The sequence below is a fragment of the Oncorhynchus clarkii genome, chromosome 5, assembly GCF_045791955.1.
Source record: "Oncorhynchus clarkii lewisi isolate Uvic-CL-2024 chromosome 5, UVic_Ocla_1.0, whole genome shotgun sequence".
In the NCBI taxonomy this organism is placed as follows: Eukaryota; Metazoa; Chordata; class Actinopteri; order Salmoniformes; family Salmonidae; genus Oncorhynchus; species Oncorhynchus clarkii.
The window spans coordinates 58255785-58268650 of record NC_092151.1 but is presented as its reverse complement, the minus strand read 5'-3'; the positions used below and the strand labels follow the sequence as shown (position 1 = coordinate 58268650).

Here is a 12866-nt window from a genome sequence, read left to right as displayed (position 1 = left end):
ATGATGTCAGCTGGCCCTTTTGTGGCAGGGCTGAAATGTTTTTGGGGGATTCAGTTCATTTGCATGGCAAAGAGGGACTTTGCAATTAATTGCAATTCATCTGATCACTCTTCATAACGTTCTGGAGTATATACAAATTGACATCATACAAAAATTTATATTTGTGTCATTATCAAAACTTTTGGCCACAACTGTACATATGAGATGAGTAATGCAAGATATGTAAATATTGCTAAAGTGGCATTATTACAGTGGCTAGTGTTCCATTTAAAGTGGCCAATGATTTCAAGTCTGTATATAGGCAGCAGCCTCTCTGTGCTAGTGATGGCTGTTTAACAGTCTGATGGCCTTGAGATATAATCCGTTTTTCAGTCTCTCGGTCCCAGCTTTGATGCACCTGTACTGACCTTGCCTTCTGGATGATAGCGGGTTGAACAGGCAGTGGCCTTCCTGTGACATTGGGTGCTGTAGGTGTCCTGGAGGGCAGGTAGTTTGTCCCCGATGATGCGTTGTGCAGACCGCACCACCCTTTGGAAAGCCCTGCGGTTGTGGGAGGTGCAGTTGCCGTACCAGGCGGTGATACTGCCCAACAGGATGCTCTCAAGTGTGCATCTGTAGAAGTTTGTGAGTGTTTTAGGTGACAAGACAAATTTCTTCAGCCTCCCGAGGTTGAAGAGATGCTGTTGCGCCTTCTTAACCACACTGTCTGTGTGGGTGGAACATTTCAGTTTGTCACTGATATGGAGGCGAGGAACCTTCTCCAATGCTGTCCCGTCGATGTGGATAGGGGGGTGCTCCCTCTGCTGTTTCCTGAAGTCCACAATCATGTCCTTTGTTTTGTTGACATTGAGTGAGAGGTTATTTTCCTGACACCACACTCCGAGAGCCCTCACCTCCTCCCTGTAAGCTGTCTCGTCGTTGTTTGTAATAAAGCCTACTACTGTTGTGTCGTCTGCAAACTTCATGATTGAGTTGGAGGAGTGCATGGCCACGCAGTCATGGGTGAACAGGGAGTACAGGAGGGGACTGAGCCCGCACCCTTGTGGGGCCCTAGTGTTGAGGATCAGCGAAGTGGAATGTTGTTTCCTACCATCACCACCTGAGGGCGGCCCGTCAAAGTCCAGGACCCAATTTCACAGGGCAGGTTTTAAACCCAGGGCCTTAAACTTAATGATGAGCTTGGAGGGTACTATGGTGTTGAATGCTGAGCTATAGTCAATTAACAGCATTCTTACATAGGTATTCCTCGTCTAGATGGGATAGGGCAGTGTGATGGTGATTGCATCATCTGTGGACCTATTGGGGCGGTAAGAAAATTGAAGTGGGTCCAGGGTGAAAGGTAAGGTGGAAGTGATATGCTCCTTGACTAGTCTCTCAAAGCACTTCATGATGACAGAAGTGAGTGCTATGGGGCAATAGTAATTTAGTTCAGTTACCTTTGCATTCTTGGGTACAGGAACAATGGTGGCCATCTTGAAGCATGTGGGGACAGCAGACTGGGAAAGGGAGAGATTGAAAATGTCAGTAAACACACCAGCCAGCTGGTCTGCCCATGCTCTGAGGAAGCGGCTAGGGATGCCGCCTGGGCCGGCATCCTTGCGAGGGTTAACACGTTTAAATGTCTTACTCACGTCGGCCACAGAGAAGGAGAGCCCACAGTCCTTGGTAGCTGGCCGCGTCAGTGGCACTGTGTTATCCTAAAAGTGGGCAAAGAATGTGTTTAGCTTGTCTGGCAGCAAGACGTTGGTGTCTGTGACATGGCTGGTTTTCCTTTTGTAGTCCGTGATTGTCTGTAAACCCTGTCACATACGTCTTGTCTGAGCTGTTGAATTGCAACTCCACTTTGTCTCGATATTGACATGTTGCTTGTTTGATTGCCTTGCGGAGTGAATGGCTACTCTGTTTATATTCTGCCATATTCCCCGTCACCTTGCCATGGTTAAATGCGGTGGTTCGTGCTTTCAGTTTTGCGCGAATGCTGCCATCTATTCACAGTTTCTAGTTAGGGTAGGTTTTAATAGTCACAGTGGGTACAACATTTCCTATACACTTCTTGATAAACTCAGTGACCGTTTGCACACGTCCATATTATTCTTAGTGGCTACCTGGAAACATATCCCAGTCTGCGTGATCAAAACAATCTTGAAGCGTAGATTCCGATTGGTCAGACCAGCGTTGAATAGTCCGTAGCATGGGTGCTTTCTGTTTGAATTTCTGCCTATTGGAAGGGAGGAGCAAAATGGAGTCGTGGTCAGATATGCCGCAACACCAACTGCGAGCCAGGTCGAATCGCCCAACATCAGTGCCCGACCTCACTAATGCTCTTGTGGCTGAATGGAAGCAAGTCCCCTCAGCAATGTTCCAACATCTAGTGAAAAGCCTTCCCAGAAGAGTGGAGGCTGTTATAGCAGCCAAAGAGATTGTGTCAGGCATGCAGAAACCAGCACAGCACACATGCATATTGTAAATGCAGGTCCTGAAACCAAGTCACTGCCAGTGCATTGTATTCATTCTGATGTCATCTGAGTGCTGAGCTGGCGTTCCCCGGCCTGTGGGCTGTGAGGGTCCAGACCCTGAGATTTATTATTTTCCCTTCTGAGACTGGGGCAAATGACAACAAACTGTCTTGTCCATATAAATATGTGGAATTATGTTTGCACAACTGACTGGGAGCAAGGATTAAAACATCTGAAGCAGCAGTCCTGAATGGGCTTTCTTGTTTTTCTTTAGGATTGGTGAGTACGTCATAGAAGCCCACGCTTTGAGGGAAGATAGATATGGGATGTATTCAAGCCAGTCTAAGCTATTAGAGCTTTTGCTCATTATAGACTATGCATATGCTACAGGGCCTTCAGAAAGCATTCAAACCCCTTGACCTTTTCCACATTTTACTGTGTTACAACCTGAATTTAAAATAGATTAAATTGAGATTTGTTTGTTACTGGCCTACACACAACATCCCATAATGTCAAAGAGGAATTATGTGTTATTATTTATTTATTTTTTACAAATAATAAAAAATGAAAAACTGAAATGTCTTGAATCAAGTATTTAACCCCTTTGTTATGGCAAGCCTAAATAATTGCAGTATTTTGGGGGGGACTTAAGTCACATAAGTTGTATGGACTCTGTGTGTAATAATACAAAGCACTAAAGTAATACTGCAAAGCAATTCACTTTTTGTCCTGAACACAAAGTGTTATGTTTGGGGCGAATCCAATACAACACCCGAATTAGTACCACTCTCCATATTTTCAAGCATAGTGGTGGCTGCATCATGTTATGGGTATGCTTGTAATGGTTAAGGACGATAGTTTTTCAGGATAAAATAGAAACGAAATGGAGCTGAGCACAGGCAAAATCGTAGAGGAAAGCTGGTTCAGTCTAATGTCCACCAGACACTGGGAGATTACCCTTTCAGCTGGAATATAACCTAAAACACAAGGCAAAAAGTTACCACTGGCTAAGTTTATGATGTAAAAATGCCTATTTACTCTGTTTCATCTGACTGCGCAATCCACTGTTTCATCAGCCCAGCCAAACAATTAATATACTTGATCTGCACTATAAAAAGCATATAGACATTATTATTACTTTTAGACTAACATTATGTTTTCAACAGTAGAGATTTGTATAAACCTTGCTGTCTGTCTCCGACATTTGCAACATTGTTTCAATATTCAAATTCGATCTCCAGCTGTCCCACTGTAATGAACGTGTCGGGAGTCGGGACAAAACAGAGAGGCAGGCTGCGTTTCTCAATCAGTCGAAATCATGAATCAGCGGGCATCATTTTTATGGATATTTCAAAGAAATATAAATTGAAAAAAAGTACAATGAAACAAAGTGCAGCTAGTTGCAGTCTTTCCAGCTTCAGTTTGAAGTGATTGTGTTAGCTGCGTTGTTGGCTAGCTCCTCTGAACAACAGTGTCCTGAGAGTGAGAAATGTTCTATGACAGATTAAATTGTGCTTCATTAGCTCATTGTTATGGATGTATCCAAATAAATTTCACTAGAAAACAACTTAAACAAATGCACTGGGGAGAATGTCTCCCCACATTCTGAAATTGCATTTTTGTCCCCCCCAGTTCTATAAATGGAATGTGATACAGAACGAGGTAACGGTTTGCTTTAGGACAATGCAGATGCCTCCAAGCGGTCGGATAGGCTGTTTGGAGTGTTTATACGACTGGATAAAATATATATATATTTTTTTTTTAGGTCCCCCCACTTCTAAAACCAAAGTTGCGCCCCTGAGCAACCGAACCAATAGAACGTACGACCAGACGGCTTGGGTAGCAACCCTAGATTTGTGTCGGGACTATTTATTGTGGAAGGATTAAATAGTATGAATAAATTCACCAAAATAACGTTTTTAATGAAAATATGTCAATCATTATTTGAATATGTTGTATAAAAGTGATAATGCCATCGAAGCTGGTGTTTGGAGGATATATTGGCACAGTTTTCCGACCCTCGACTTAGTCTCAGACCTAACAACCCCCATTCCTATATATCCCCCAAACACCAGTTTTGAGGGCATTATCATTTAGAGACTTTTCCAGAAAGAATCATAGCTGTAATCTAATCGCTGCCAAAAGTGTTTCTACAAAGTATTGACTCGGGTGTGAATACTTATGTAAGTAAATGAGATGTTTCATTTTCAATACATTTGCTTTAATTTCTGAAAACGTTTTATTTTTGTCATTATGGGGTATTGTGTGTAGATGGGTGAGAACAAAATATCAATTTAATCCGTTTTGAATTCAGGTTGTAATACAACATGTGGAATAAGTCAAGGGCTATGAATACTTTCTGAAGGCACTCAAGTTCTTGGATGCATTCAGATTCAGTTTTCAAATTCAGTTCTCTAAATTCAGATCCAAAACCAGCACATCCTGGTACTTTGCCAGCCAGGAATGGTAGAGAACAGATAGAATAACCCTCTCTCTGTGGTAAACATAAGATTCTGGCAATTTCTGAAGCCAATGTGGCATGTTTAAATGTATTTTTTTTCATATAAATGTGTCTAGCGTTTGAACCGTTTTGGTTATAAGCTATTATGACCCCATTCCTAAAAACTTAGTCTATTGAACATGGACGTGCCTTCTGTCCCCTCTATGATGACCACAGCCCGCCCACATTTTGAGTTTAGTGTGTGTCATATCTATACATTTAACCACTTTTGAGGTAAAATATTTTTTTAACAACCATCCATTTTATAACTGGGAGACATTAGAGATGTGAAAAAAACATGGTTGTCTTTTGTTCTACCTCGGGTAGGGGTATCTCAAAAACTAAAGCCCTTTTGAGGATTGGCCACTAGCCTATTCATGCTGTGGCTATGCATGCAGAGTACAACCATGAATGAAATGTAACGCTAGATTGTAATGTTTAAAGACAACAAATGTGACCCAACGAGGTGAATGAATAGAAGATATCATAAAGAAAGAATGTGTGCCATTTCACCTTGCGTAGGTTCTCTCGTGATCTCATATCCTGTGACAAACATCCTCTTGGTAAGTGAGCCAGTTTCAGGCAGTTCATTCGACGACTCATTCGCTCGCTCTTCCACTGAGCTGTCAAACACGTTAGATATTAAAATATAGATGGCCAGCTAGCTAAGGAACTATTTGACTCTTCAACAACGTTTTCCCATTTAACAATAGCTGTTCTCGTCTTACTATGACTCTCAGGTGATCTTCAGAGAGTCCAGGTGGTTCTGGTAAGTGTCTTTATTAATTTCATTTGAACCCTCCACATCACCCCATGTACTGTTGGAGCGTGCTATATAGGCTAGCTAGCTGTCTATAAGAAAGCAACCTAGACACAGTGCCAGTCATCCTCAGCCATGAGTGTAACGTTAGATAGACTTGGTCGGATTGCGTTCCCATGTGTATAATCAAATGGGGATTCCTCATGTCGGTTGTCTGCCGTCTCTCCTGACCCAAGTAAGTAGTTTCACATTGACAGCTGAAAGAGTAGGGCTAGCGAGATACACTCATGATATTATCTGAAGAAAACAAGCTAATTTAGCTAAGCTTTGCTAGCTGGTATTGTATGCCGTTTATGACAGAGTTGGCTGGCTAAAATAACCAAGATGACAAAACAACACGACTATTTGCTTTTGCTACTAACTAACGTTAGGTAGCTAGCTAGTGTGTATCATCGTTGTCTGGCTCTGTATCTAATGAGTGGCTACTGCACTGCACTCAGGCGGGCAGGTCTGCCGGTTTTGACTAACAGAAGTGACTTTTCGTACAAGGTTAGGAGAATTTACGCAGCAGGTTAGGAGTATTAACGTAGCAGGTTAGAGGAATTAGTTTTAAAGCTGGAATCCTTAGTTACTATATCCATCTTTGGACGTATAAATTAAAGATATACCCATTGATTCTTGAATATAACAAAAAAATGCCTTATGAGCTTCAACTTTTGTACCCCATCAGAAACCAAAATATAAGCTTGTTTTACTCCAATGTTTGTAAACAAACACTGTATAGCCTCAAAACATGGTTAAAACTATAATTGTTATATCATGGATAGTCAGTCCTTTCCTCCATAGCTGTCTATGGATTTGAGTGGTTACATTTCTCCAGGCTCATCAAATCAAATCAAATTTATTTGTCACATACACATGGTTAGCAGATGTTAATGCGAGTGTAGCGAAATGCTTGTGCTTCTAGTTCCGACAATGCAGTAATAACAAGTAATCTAACTAACAATTCCAAAACTACTGTCTTGTACACAGTGTAAGGGGATAAAGAATATGTACATAAGGATATATGAATGAGTGATGGTACAGAGCAGCATAGGCAAGATACAGTAGATGGTATCGGGTACAGTATGTACAAATGAGATGAGTATGTAAACAAAGTGGCATAGTATAGTATAAAGTGGCTAGTGATACATGTATTACATAAGGATACCGTCGATGATATAGAGTACAGTATATACGTATGCATATGAGATGAATAATGTAGGGTAAGTAACATTTATATAAGGTAGCATTGTTTAAAGTGGCTAGTGATATATTTACATCATTTCCCATCAATTCCCATTATTAAAGTGGCTGGAGTTGAGTCAGTGTCAGTGTGTTGGCAGCAGCCACTCAGTGTTAGTGGTGGCTGTTTAACAGTCTGATGGCCTTGAGATAGAAGCTGTTTTTCAGTCTCTCGGTCCCAGCTTTGATGCACCTGTACTGACCTCGCCTTCTGGATGATAGCGGGGTGAACAGGCAGTGGCTCGGGTGGTTGATGTCCTTGATGATCTTTATGGCCTTCCTGTGACATCGGGTGGTGTAGGTGTCCTGGAGGGCAGGTAGTTTGCCCCCGGTGATGCGTTGTGCAGACCTCACTACCCTCTGGAGAGCCTTACGGTTGAGGGCGGTGCAGTTGCCATACCAGGCGGTGATACAGCCCGCCAGGATGCTCTCGATTGTGCATCTGTAGAAGTTTGTGAGTGCTTTTGGTGACAAGCCGAATTTCTTCAGCCTCCTGAGGTTGAAGAGGCGCTGCTGCGCCTTCTTCACGATGCTGTCTGTGTGAGTGGACCAATTCAGTTTGTCTGTGATGTGTATGCCGAGGAACTTAAAACTTGCTACCCTCTCCACTACTGTTCCATCGATGTGGATAGGGGGGTGTTCCCTCTGCTGTTTCCTGAAGTCCACAATCATCTCCTTAGTTTTGTTGACGTTGAGTGTGAGGTTGTTTTCCTGACACCACACTCCGAGGGCCCTCACCTCCTCCCTTTAGGCTGTCTCATCGTTGTTGGTAATCAAGCCTACCACTGTTGTGTCGTCCGCAAACTTGATGATTGAGTTGGAGGCGTGCGTGGCCACGCAGTCGTGGGTGAACAGGGAGTACAGGAGAGGGCTCAGAACGCAACCTTGTGGGGCCCCAGTGTTGAGGATCAGCGGGGAGGAGATGTTGTTGCCTACCCTCACCACCTGGGGGCGGCCCGTCAGGAAGTCCAGTACCCAGTTGCACAGGGCGTGGTCGAGACCCAGGGTCTCGAGCTTGATGACGAGCTTGGAGGGTACTATGGTGTTGAATGCCGAGCTGTAGTCGATGAACAGCATTCTCACATAGGTATTCCTCTTGTCCAGATGGGTTAGGGCAGTGTGCAGTGTGGTTGAGATTGCATCGTCTGTGGACCTATTTGGGCGGTAAGCAAATTGGAGTGGGTCTAGGGTGTCAGGTAGGGTGGAGGTGATATGGTCCTTGACTAGTCTCTCAAAGCACTTCATGATGACGGATGTGAGTGCTACGGGGCGGTAGTCATTTAGCTCAGTTACCTTAGCTTTCTTGGGAACAGGAACAATGGTGGCCCTCTTGAAGCATGTGGGAACAGCAGACTGGTATAGGGATTGATTGAATATGTCCGTAAACACACCGGCCAGCTGGTCTGCGCATGCTCTGAGGGCGCGGCTGGGGATGCCATCTGGGCCTGCAGCCTTGCGAGGGTTAACACGTTTAAATGTCTTACTCACCTCGGCTGCAGTGAAGGAGAGACCGCATGTTTTCGTTGCAGGCCGTGTCAGTGGCACTGTATTGTCCTCAAAGCGGGCAAAAAAGTTATTTAGTCTGCCTGGGAGCAAGACATCCTGGTCCGTGACTGGGCTGGGTTTCTTCCTGTAGTCCGTGATTGACTGTAGACCCTGCCACATGCCTCTTGTGTCTGAGCCGTTGAATTGAGATTCTACTTTGTCTCTGTACTGGCGCTTAGCTTGTTTGATAGCCTTGCGGAGGGAATAGCTGCACTGTTTGTATTCGGTCATGTTACCAGACACCTTGCCCTGATTAAAAGCAGTGGTTCGCGCTTTCAGTTTCACACGAATGCTGCCATCAATCCACGGTTTCTGGTTAGGGAATGTTTTAATCGTTGCTATGGGAACGACATCTTCAACGCATGTTCTAATGAACTCGCACACCGAATCAGCGTATTCGTCAATGTTGTTATCTGACGCAATACGAAACATCTCCCAGTCCACGTGATGGAAGCAGTCTTGGAGTGTGGAGTCAGCTTGGTCGGACCAGCGTTGGACAGACCTCAGCGTGGGAGCCTCTTGTTTTAGTTTCTGTCTGTAGGCAGGGATCAACAAAATGGAGTCGTGGTCAGCTTTTCCGAAAGGGGGGCGGGGCAGGGCCTTATATGCGTCGCGGAAGTTAGAGTAACAATGGTCCAAGGTCTTTCCTCCCCTGGTTGCGCAATCGATATGCTGATAAAATTTGGGGAGTCTTGTTTTCAGATTAGCCTTGTTAAAATCCCCAGCTACAATGAATGCAGCCTCCGGATAAATTGTTTCCAGTTTGCAGAGAGTTAAATAAAGTTCGTTCAGAGCCATCGATGTGTCTGCTTGGGGGGGGATATATACGGCTGTGATTATAATCGAAGAGAATTCTCTTGGTAGATAATGCGGTCTACATTTGATTGTGAGGAATTCTAAATCAGGTGAACAGAAGGATTTGAGTTCCTGTATGTTTCTTTCATCGCACCATGTCACGTTAGTCATAAGGCATACGCCCCCGCCCCTCTTTTTACCAGAAAGATGTTTTTTCCTGTCTGCGCGATGCGTGGAGAAACCTGTTGGCTGCACCGCTTCGGATAGCGTCTCTCCAGTAAGCCACGTTTCCGTGAAGCAAAGAACGTTACAGTCTCTGATGTCCCTCTGGAATGCTACCCTTGCTCGGATTTCATCAACCTTGTTGTCAAGAGACTGGACATTGGCAAGAAGAATGCTAGGGAGTGGTGTGCGCTGTGCCCGTCTCCGGAGTCTGACCAGAAGACCGCCTCGTTTCCCTCTCTTTCGGAGTCGTTTTTTTGGGTCGCTGCATAGGATCCACTCCGTTGTCCTGTTTGTAAGGCAGAACACAGGATCCGCGTCGCGAAAAACATATTCTTGGTCGTACTGATGGTGAGTTGATGCTGATCTTATATTCAGTAGTTCTTCTCGACTGTATGTAATGAAACCTAAGATGACCTGGGGTACTAATGTAAGAAATAACACGTAAAAAAACAAAAAACTGCATAGTTTCCTAGGAACGCGAAGCGAGGCGGCCATCTCTGTCGGCACTCAGGCTATCTCAGAGGGCTAGTTAAAGACTGTCAATAAATTTCACAATATTAATTAGGCAATATTTTCATGTTGCACACCTTTTAGTTCTCATTAAATGCTTTCAATGTGTGTATATACATTTCTACAATGTATAGTATGTTTGAGGTTAAGTCATTGAAATTTGGAGCTATTGGAATTTTAACATTGTCCCATGTACAAATTTACCCTAACTAACCCCAAAGGGATATCCAAAGTCAACCCAAATTATGCTTGGGTTGTGTGCTTCTGGACTCTGAATTGATGATCACTTGGGTGCTGCCAGCTGTGAGCATGTGTGAAACAAGCCGAACCTTCATTGACATTGTGATGCAGTCACAACCACAAGTCTCACAACTCTGTTTTAGATGTGACTGAAATCATGACCCAAATTATCCTATTTACAGGTAGTAGTAGTACATTTAGACAATACATGTTTAACTCAAATCGATGCCACATAGTCTGTTTCCTATATGAGAAGTTGAGTTTTTTTAGTGGCAGTTGCTCTTTCAGGAAATTAGGGCTTTGCCCAAATCAAAGAAATTAAGTAAACCTTAGGATACAAGTGATCAGCCGGATCAAATCACATTTTATTTGTCACATGCTTCGTAAACAACAGGTGTAGACTAACAGTGAAATGCTTACTTACAGGCCCTTCCCAACAATGCTGAGAAAATATAAAAATAATAACACAAGGAATAAATACACAACGAGTAATGTTAACTTGACTATATGCACAAGGTACCAGTCAGTCGATGTGCAGGGGTACGAGGTAATTGAGGTAGAGAGATATGTATGTGTGTATATGTATTTATATTAGTGGTGCCCAGTCAGCTGTTTGTTCACCCGCACCCGCCTGCAATTGCTAATAACCCATTCGCAACCGCCCAACTATATGTGGAAATCTGAGGCTTGCACCCGACCATAACTCGCTAATATAGAAAATGTGCTGGAGGCTACAGTCAGACTGCAAAGTATTTTGTTGACTGGGTGCATGATTATGCTTTGCATGATTTAGATACTTTTCTGCTTATAATTTCCAACATATTGGTACGGTTTTTTGTTGTTGTTGTAATTCATCTCTATAATTAGATGCAGCTTCTCTTCTGTCATTATATGTTGCCCTAGAAGACTAAATAAACCCATGCTCACCAGAACGTCGTGAATAGTTTCAATCTAGTTGACATCGGGAAAGTTTTCTGTCATCCCTGCTTCTTTTGTAGAGCAAAGGCGTTTAGGGACTGGGGGGAGAATGTAATAACAAAAGAGAACTGGAAAGTTTACAAATTACATTTGCATTCTCTCAAGATGATGAAAGAAAGAATATTTCTTCACACCTGTTCTCAAGTTAACATTTTGCCACCATTTGGTGTATAATTTTACGACTAGAAATGATTAATTCTGCAGGAGTTAATATTAAAGCTATATGAGGTTATAGGTCTACAGTCAGTCAAGATTTCAGTTTCCATTTAACTCATCTGAACAGTAGGCTACAGTTTCCATGATGTGCCATCGGCCTATTGGAAGTCCCTAGCTGTGTTCAATTACCCATACTAACATACTACATACTTAATGAGTATATACTACATACTATTAGTTCATTTGTAAATGAACGGTATCCTTTCAGTTGAGCGTACTAGAGCTCTGCCTGTCTACAGGAAGTTGATGCTGTTGCTATGCAACTTTTTGCTAGCTTTTCAGAGCATTTCACTCTCAGGGGGTTCAGAGCGCACACTGGACGCTCTGGCTGAGGAGTAGGGTTGATCTGAGAGTTCTGATGTCATAACGGACGTCCGGGAACTTTTGATATACTAACTATATCCATACTATGACCAATAAGCATACTACATGCTCAATTTACGTCACAATTTGTGCACTTAGTATGAGTATACGAACACAGGATGAGTAGGTTAACCACCACTTCCCTCCATATTACTGGCCAACGTGTAATCATTGGAAAACAAACTGGACGATTGACTATCCTACCAAACGGGACATAAACTGTAATATCTTCTGTTTCAACAAGATGTGGCTGAATGACGACACGGATAATATAGAGCTGGCTGGCTTCTCTATGCATTGGCAGGACAGAGCAGCTACGTCTGGTAAGACGAGGGCTGGGAGTGTCTATTTGTCAGTAACTGTTGATGCGAGATCTATAATATTAAAGTAGTCTTGAGCCATCGCTCAATACGGAAGTGGTCAGATGACGGGGATGCTACTCTACAGGACTGTAGCGTAGCACAGACTGAAATATATGTTCCTGGATTCATCCAATGGCATTGAGGAGTATACCAGCCCAGTCACCGGCTTCATCAATAAGTGCATTGATGACGTTGTCCTCACAGTGACCATACGTACATTTCCCAACCAGAAGCCATGGATTACAGGCAACATCTGCACTGAGATAAAAGTTAGAGCTGCCGCTTTCAAGGAAGAAGTCCCGCTATGCCCTCAGACGAACCATCAAAAAGGCAAAGCGTCAATACAAGACTAAGATTGAATTCTACTACACCGGCTCTGACAGTCGTTCGATGTGGCAGGGCTTGAAAAATATACTGACTACAAAGGGAAACTCAGCCGCGGACTGCCCAGTGACGCAAGCCTACCAGACGCGCTAAATGCCTTTTTATGCTTGCTTCGAGGCAGGCAACACTGAAGCATGCATGAGAGCACCAGCCGATCCAGACGATTGTGATCACGCTCTCCGTAGCCGATGTGAGCAAGACCTTTAAACAAGTTCACCACTAAGCCTAGGACCCTGGGACTAAACACC

The 12866-nt window shown here is 43.5% G+C and overlaps 1 protein-coding gene across 2 annotated transcripts in view; it reads left to right on the top strand.

Moving 5' to 3' along the window:
* The first annotated feature begins 5554 nt into the window (after positions 1-5554).
* LOC139409090 (polyamine-transporting ATPase 13A3-like) overlaps positions 5555-12866 on the top strand; it is a 65885-nt gene continuing 58573 nt past the window's right edge. For both annotated transcript variants that reach the window (XM_071153781.1, XM_071153780.1), the window contains exon 1: positions 5555-5725. The gene's annotated coding sequence lies outside the window, so the exon portion shown is untranslated. The remainder of the gene's footprint in view (positions 5726-12866) is intronic.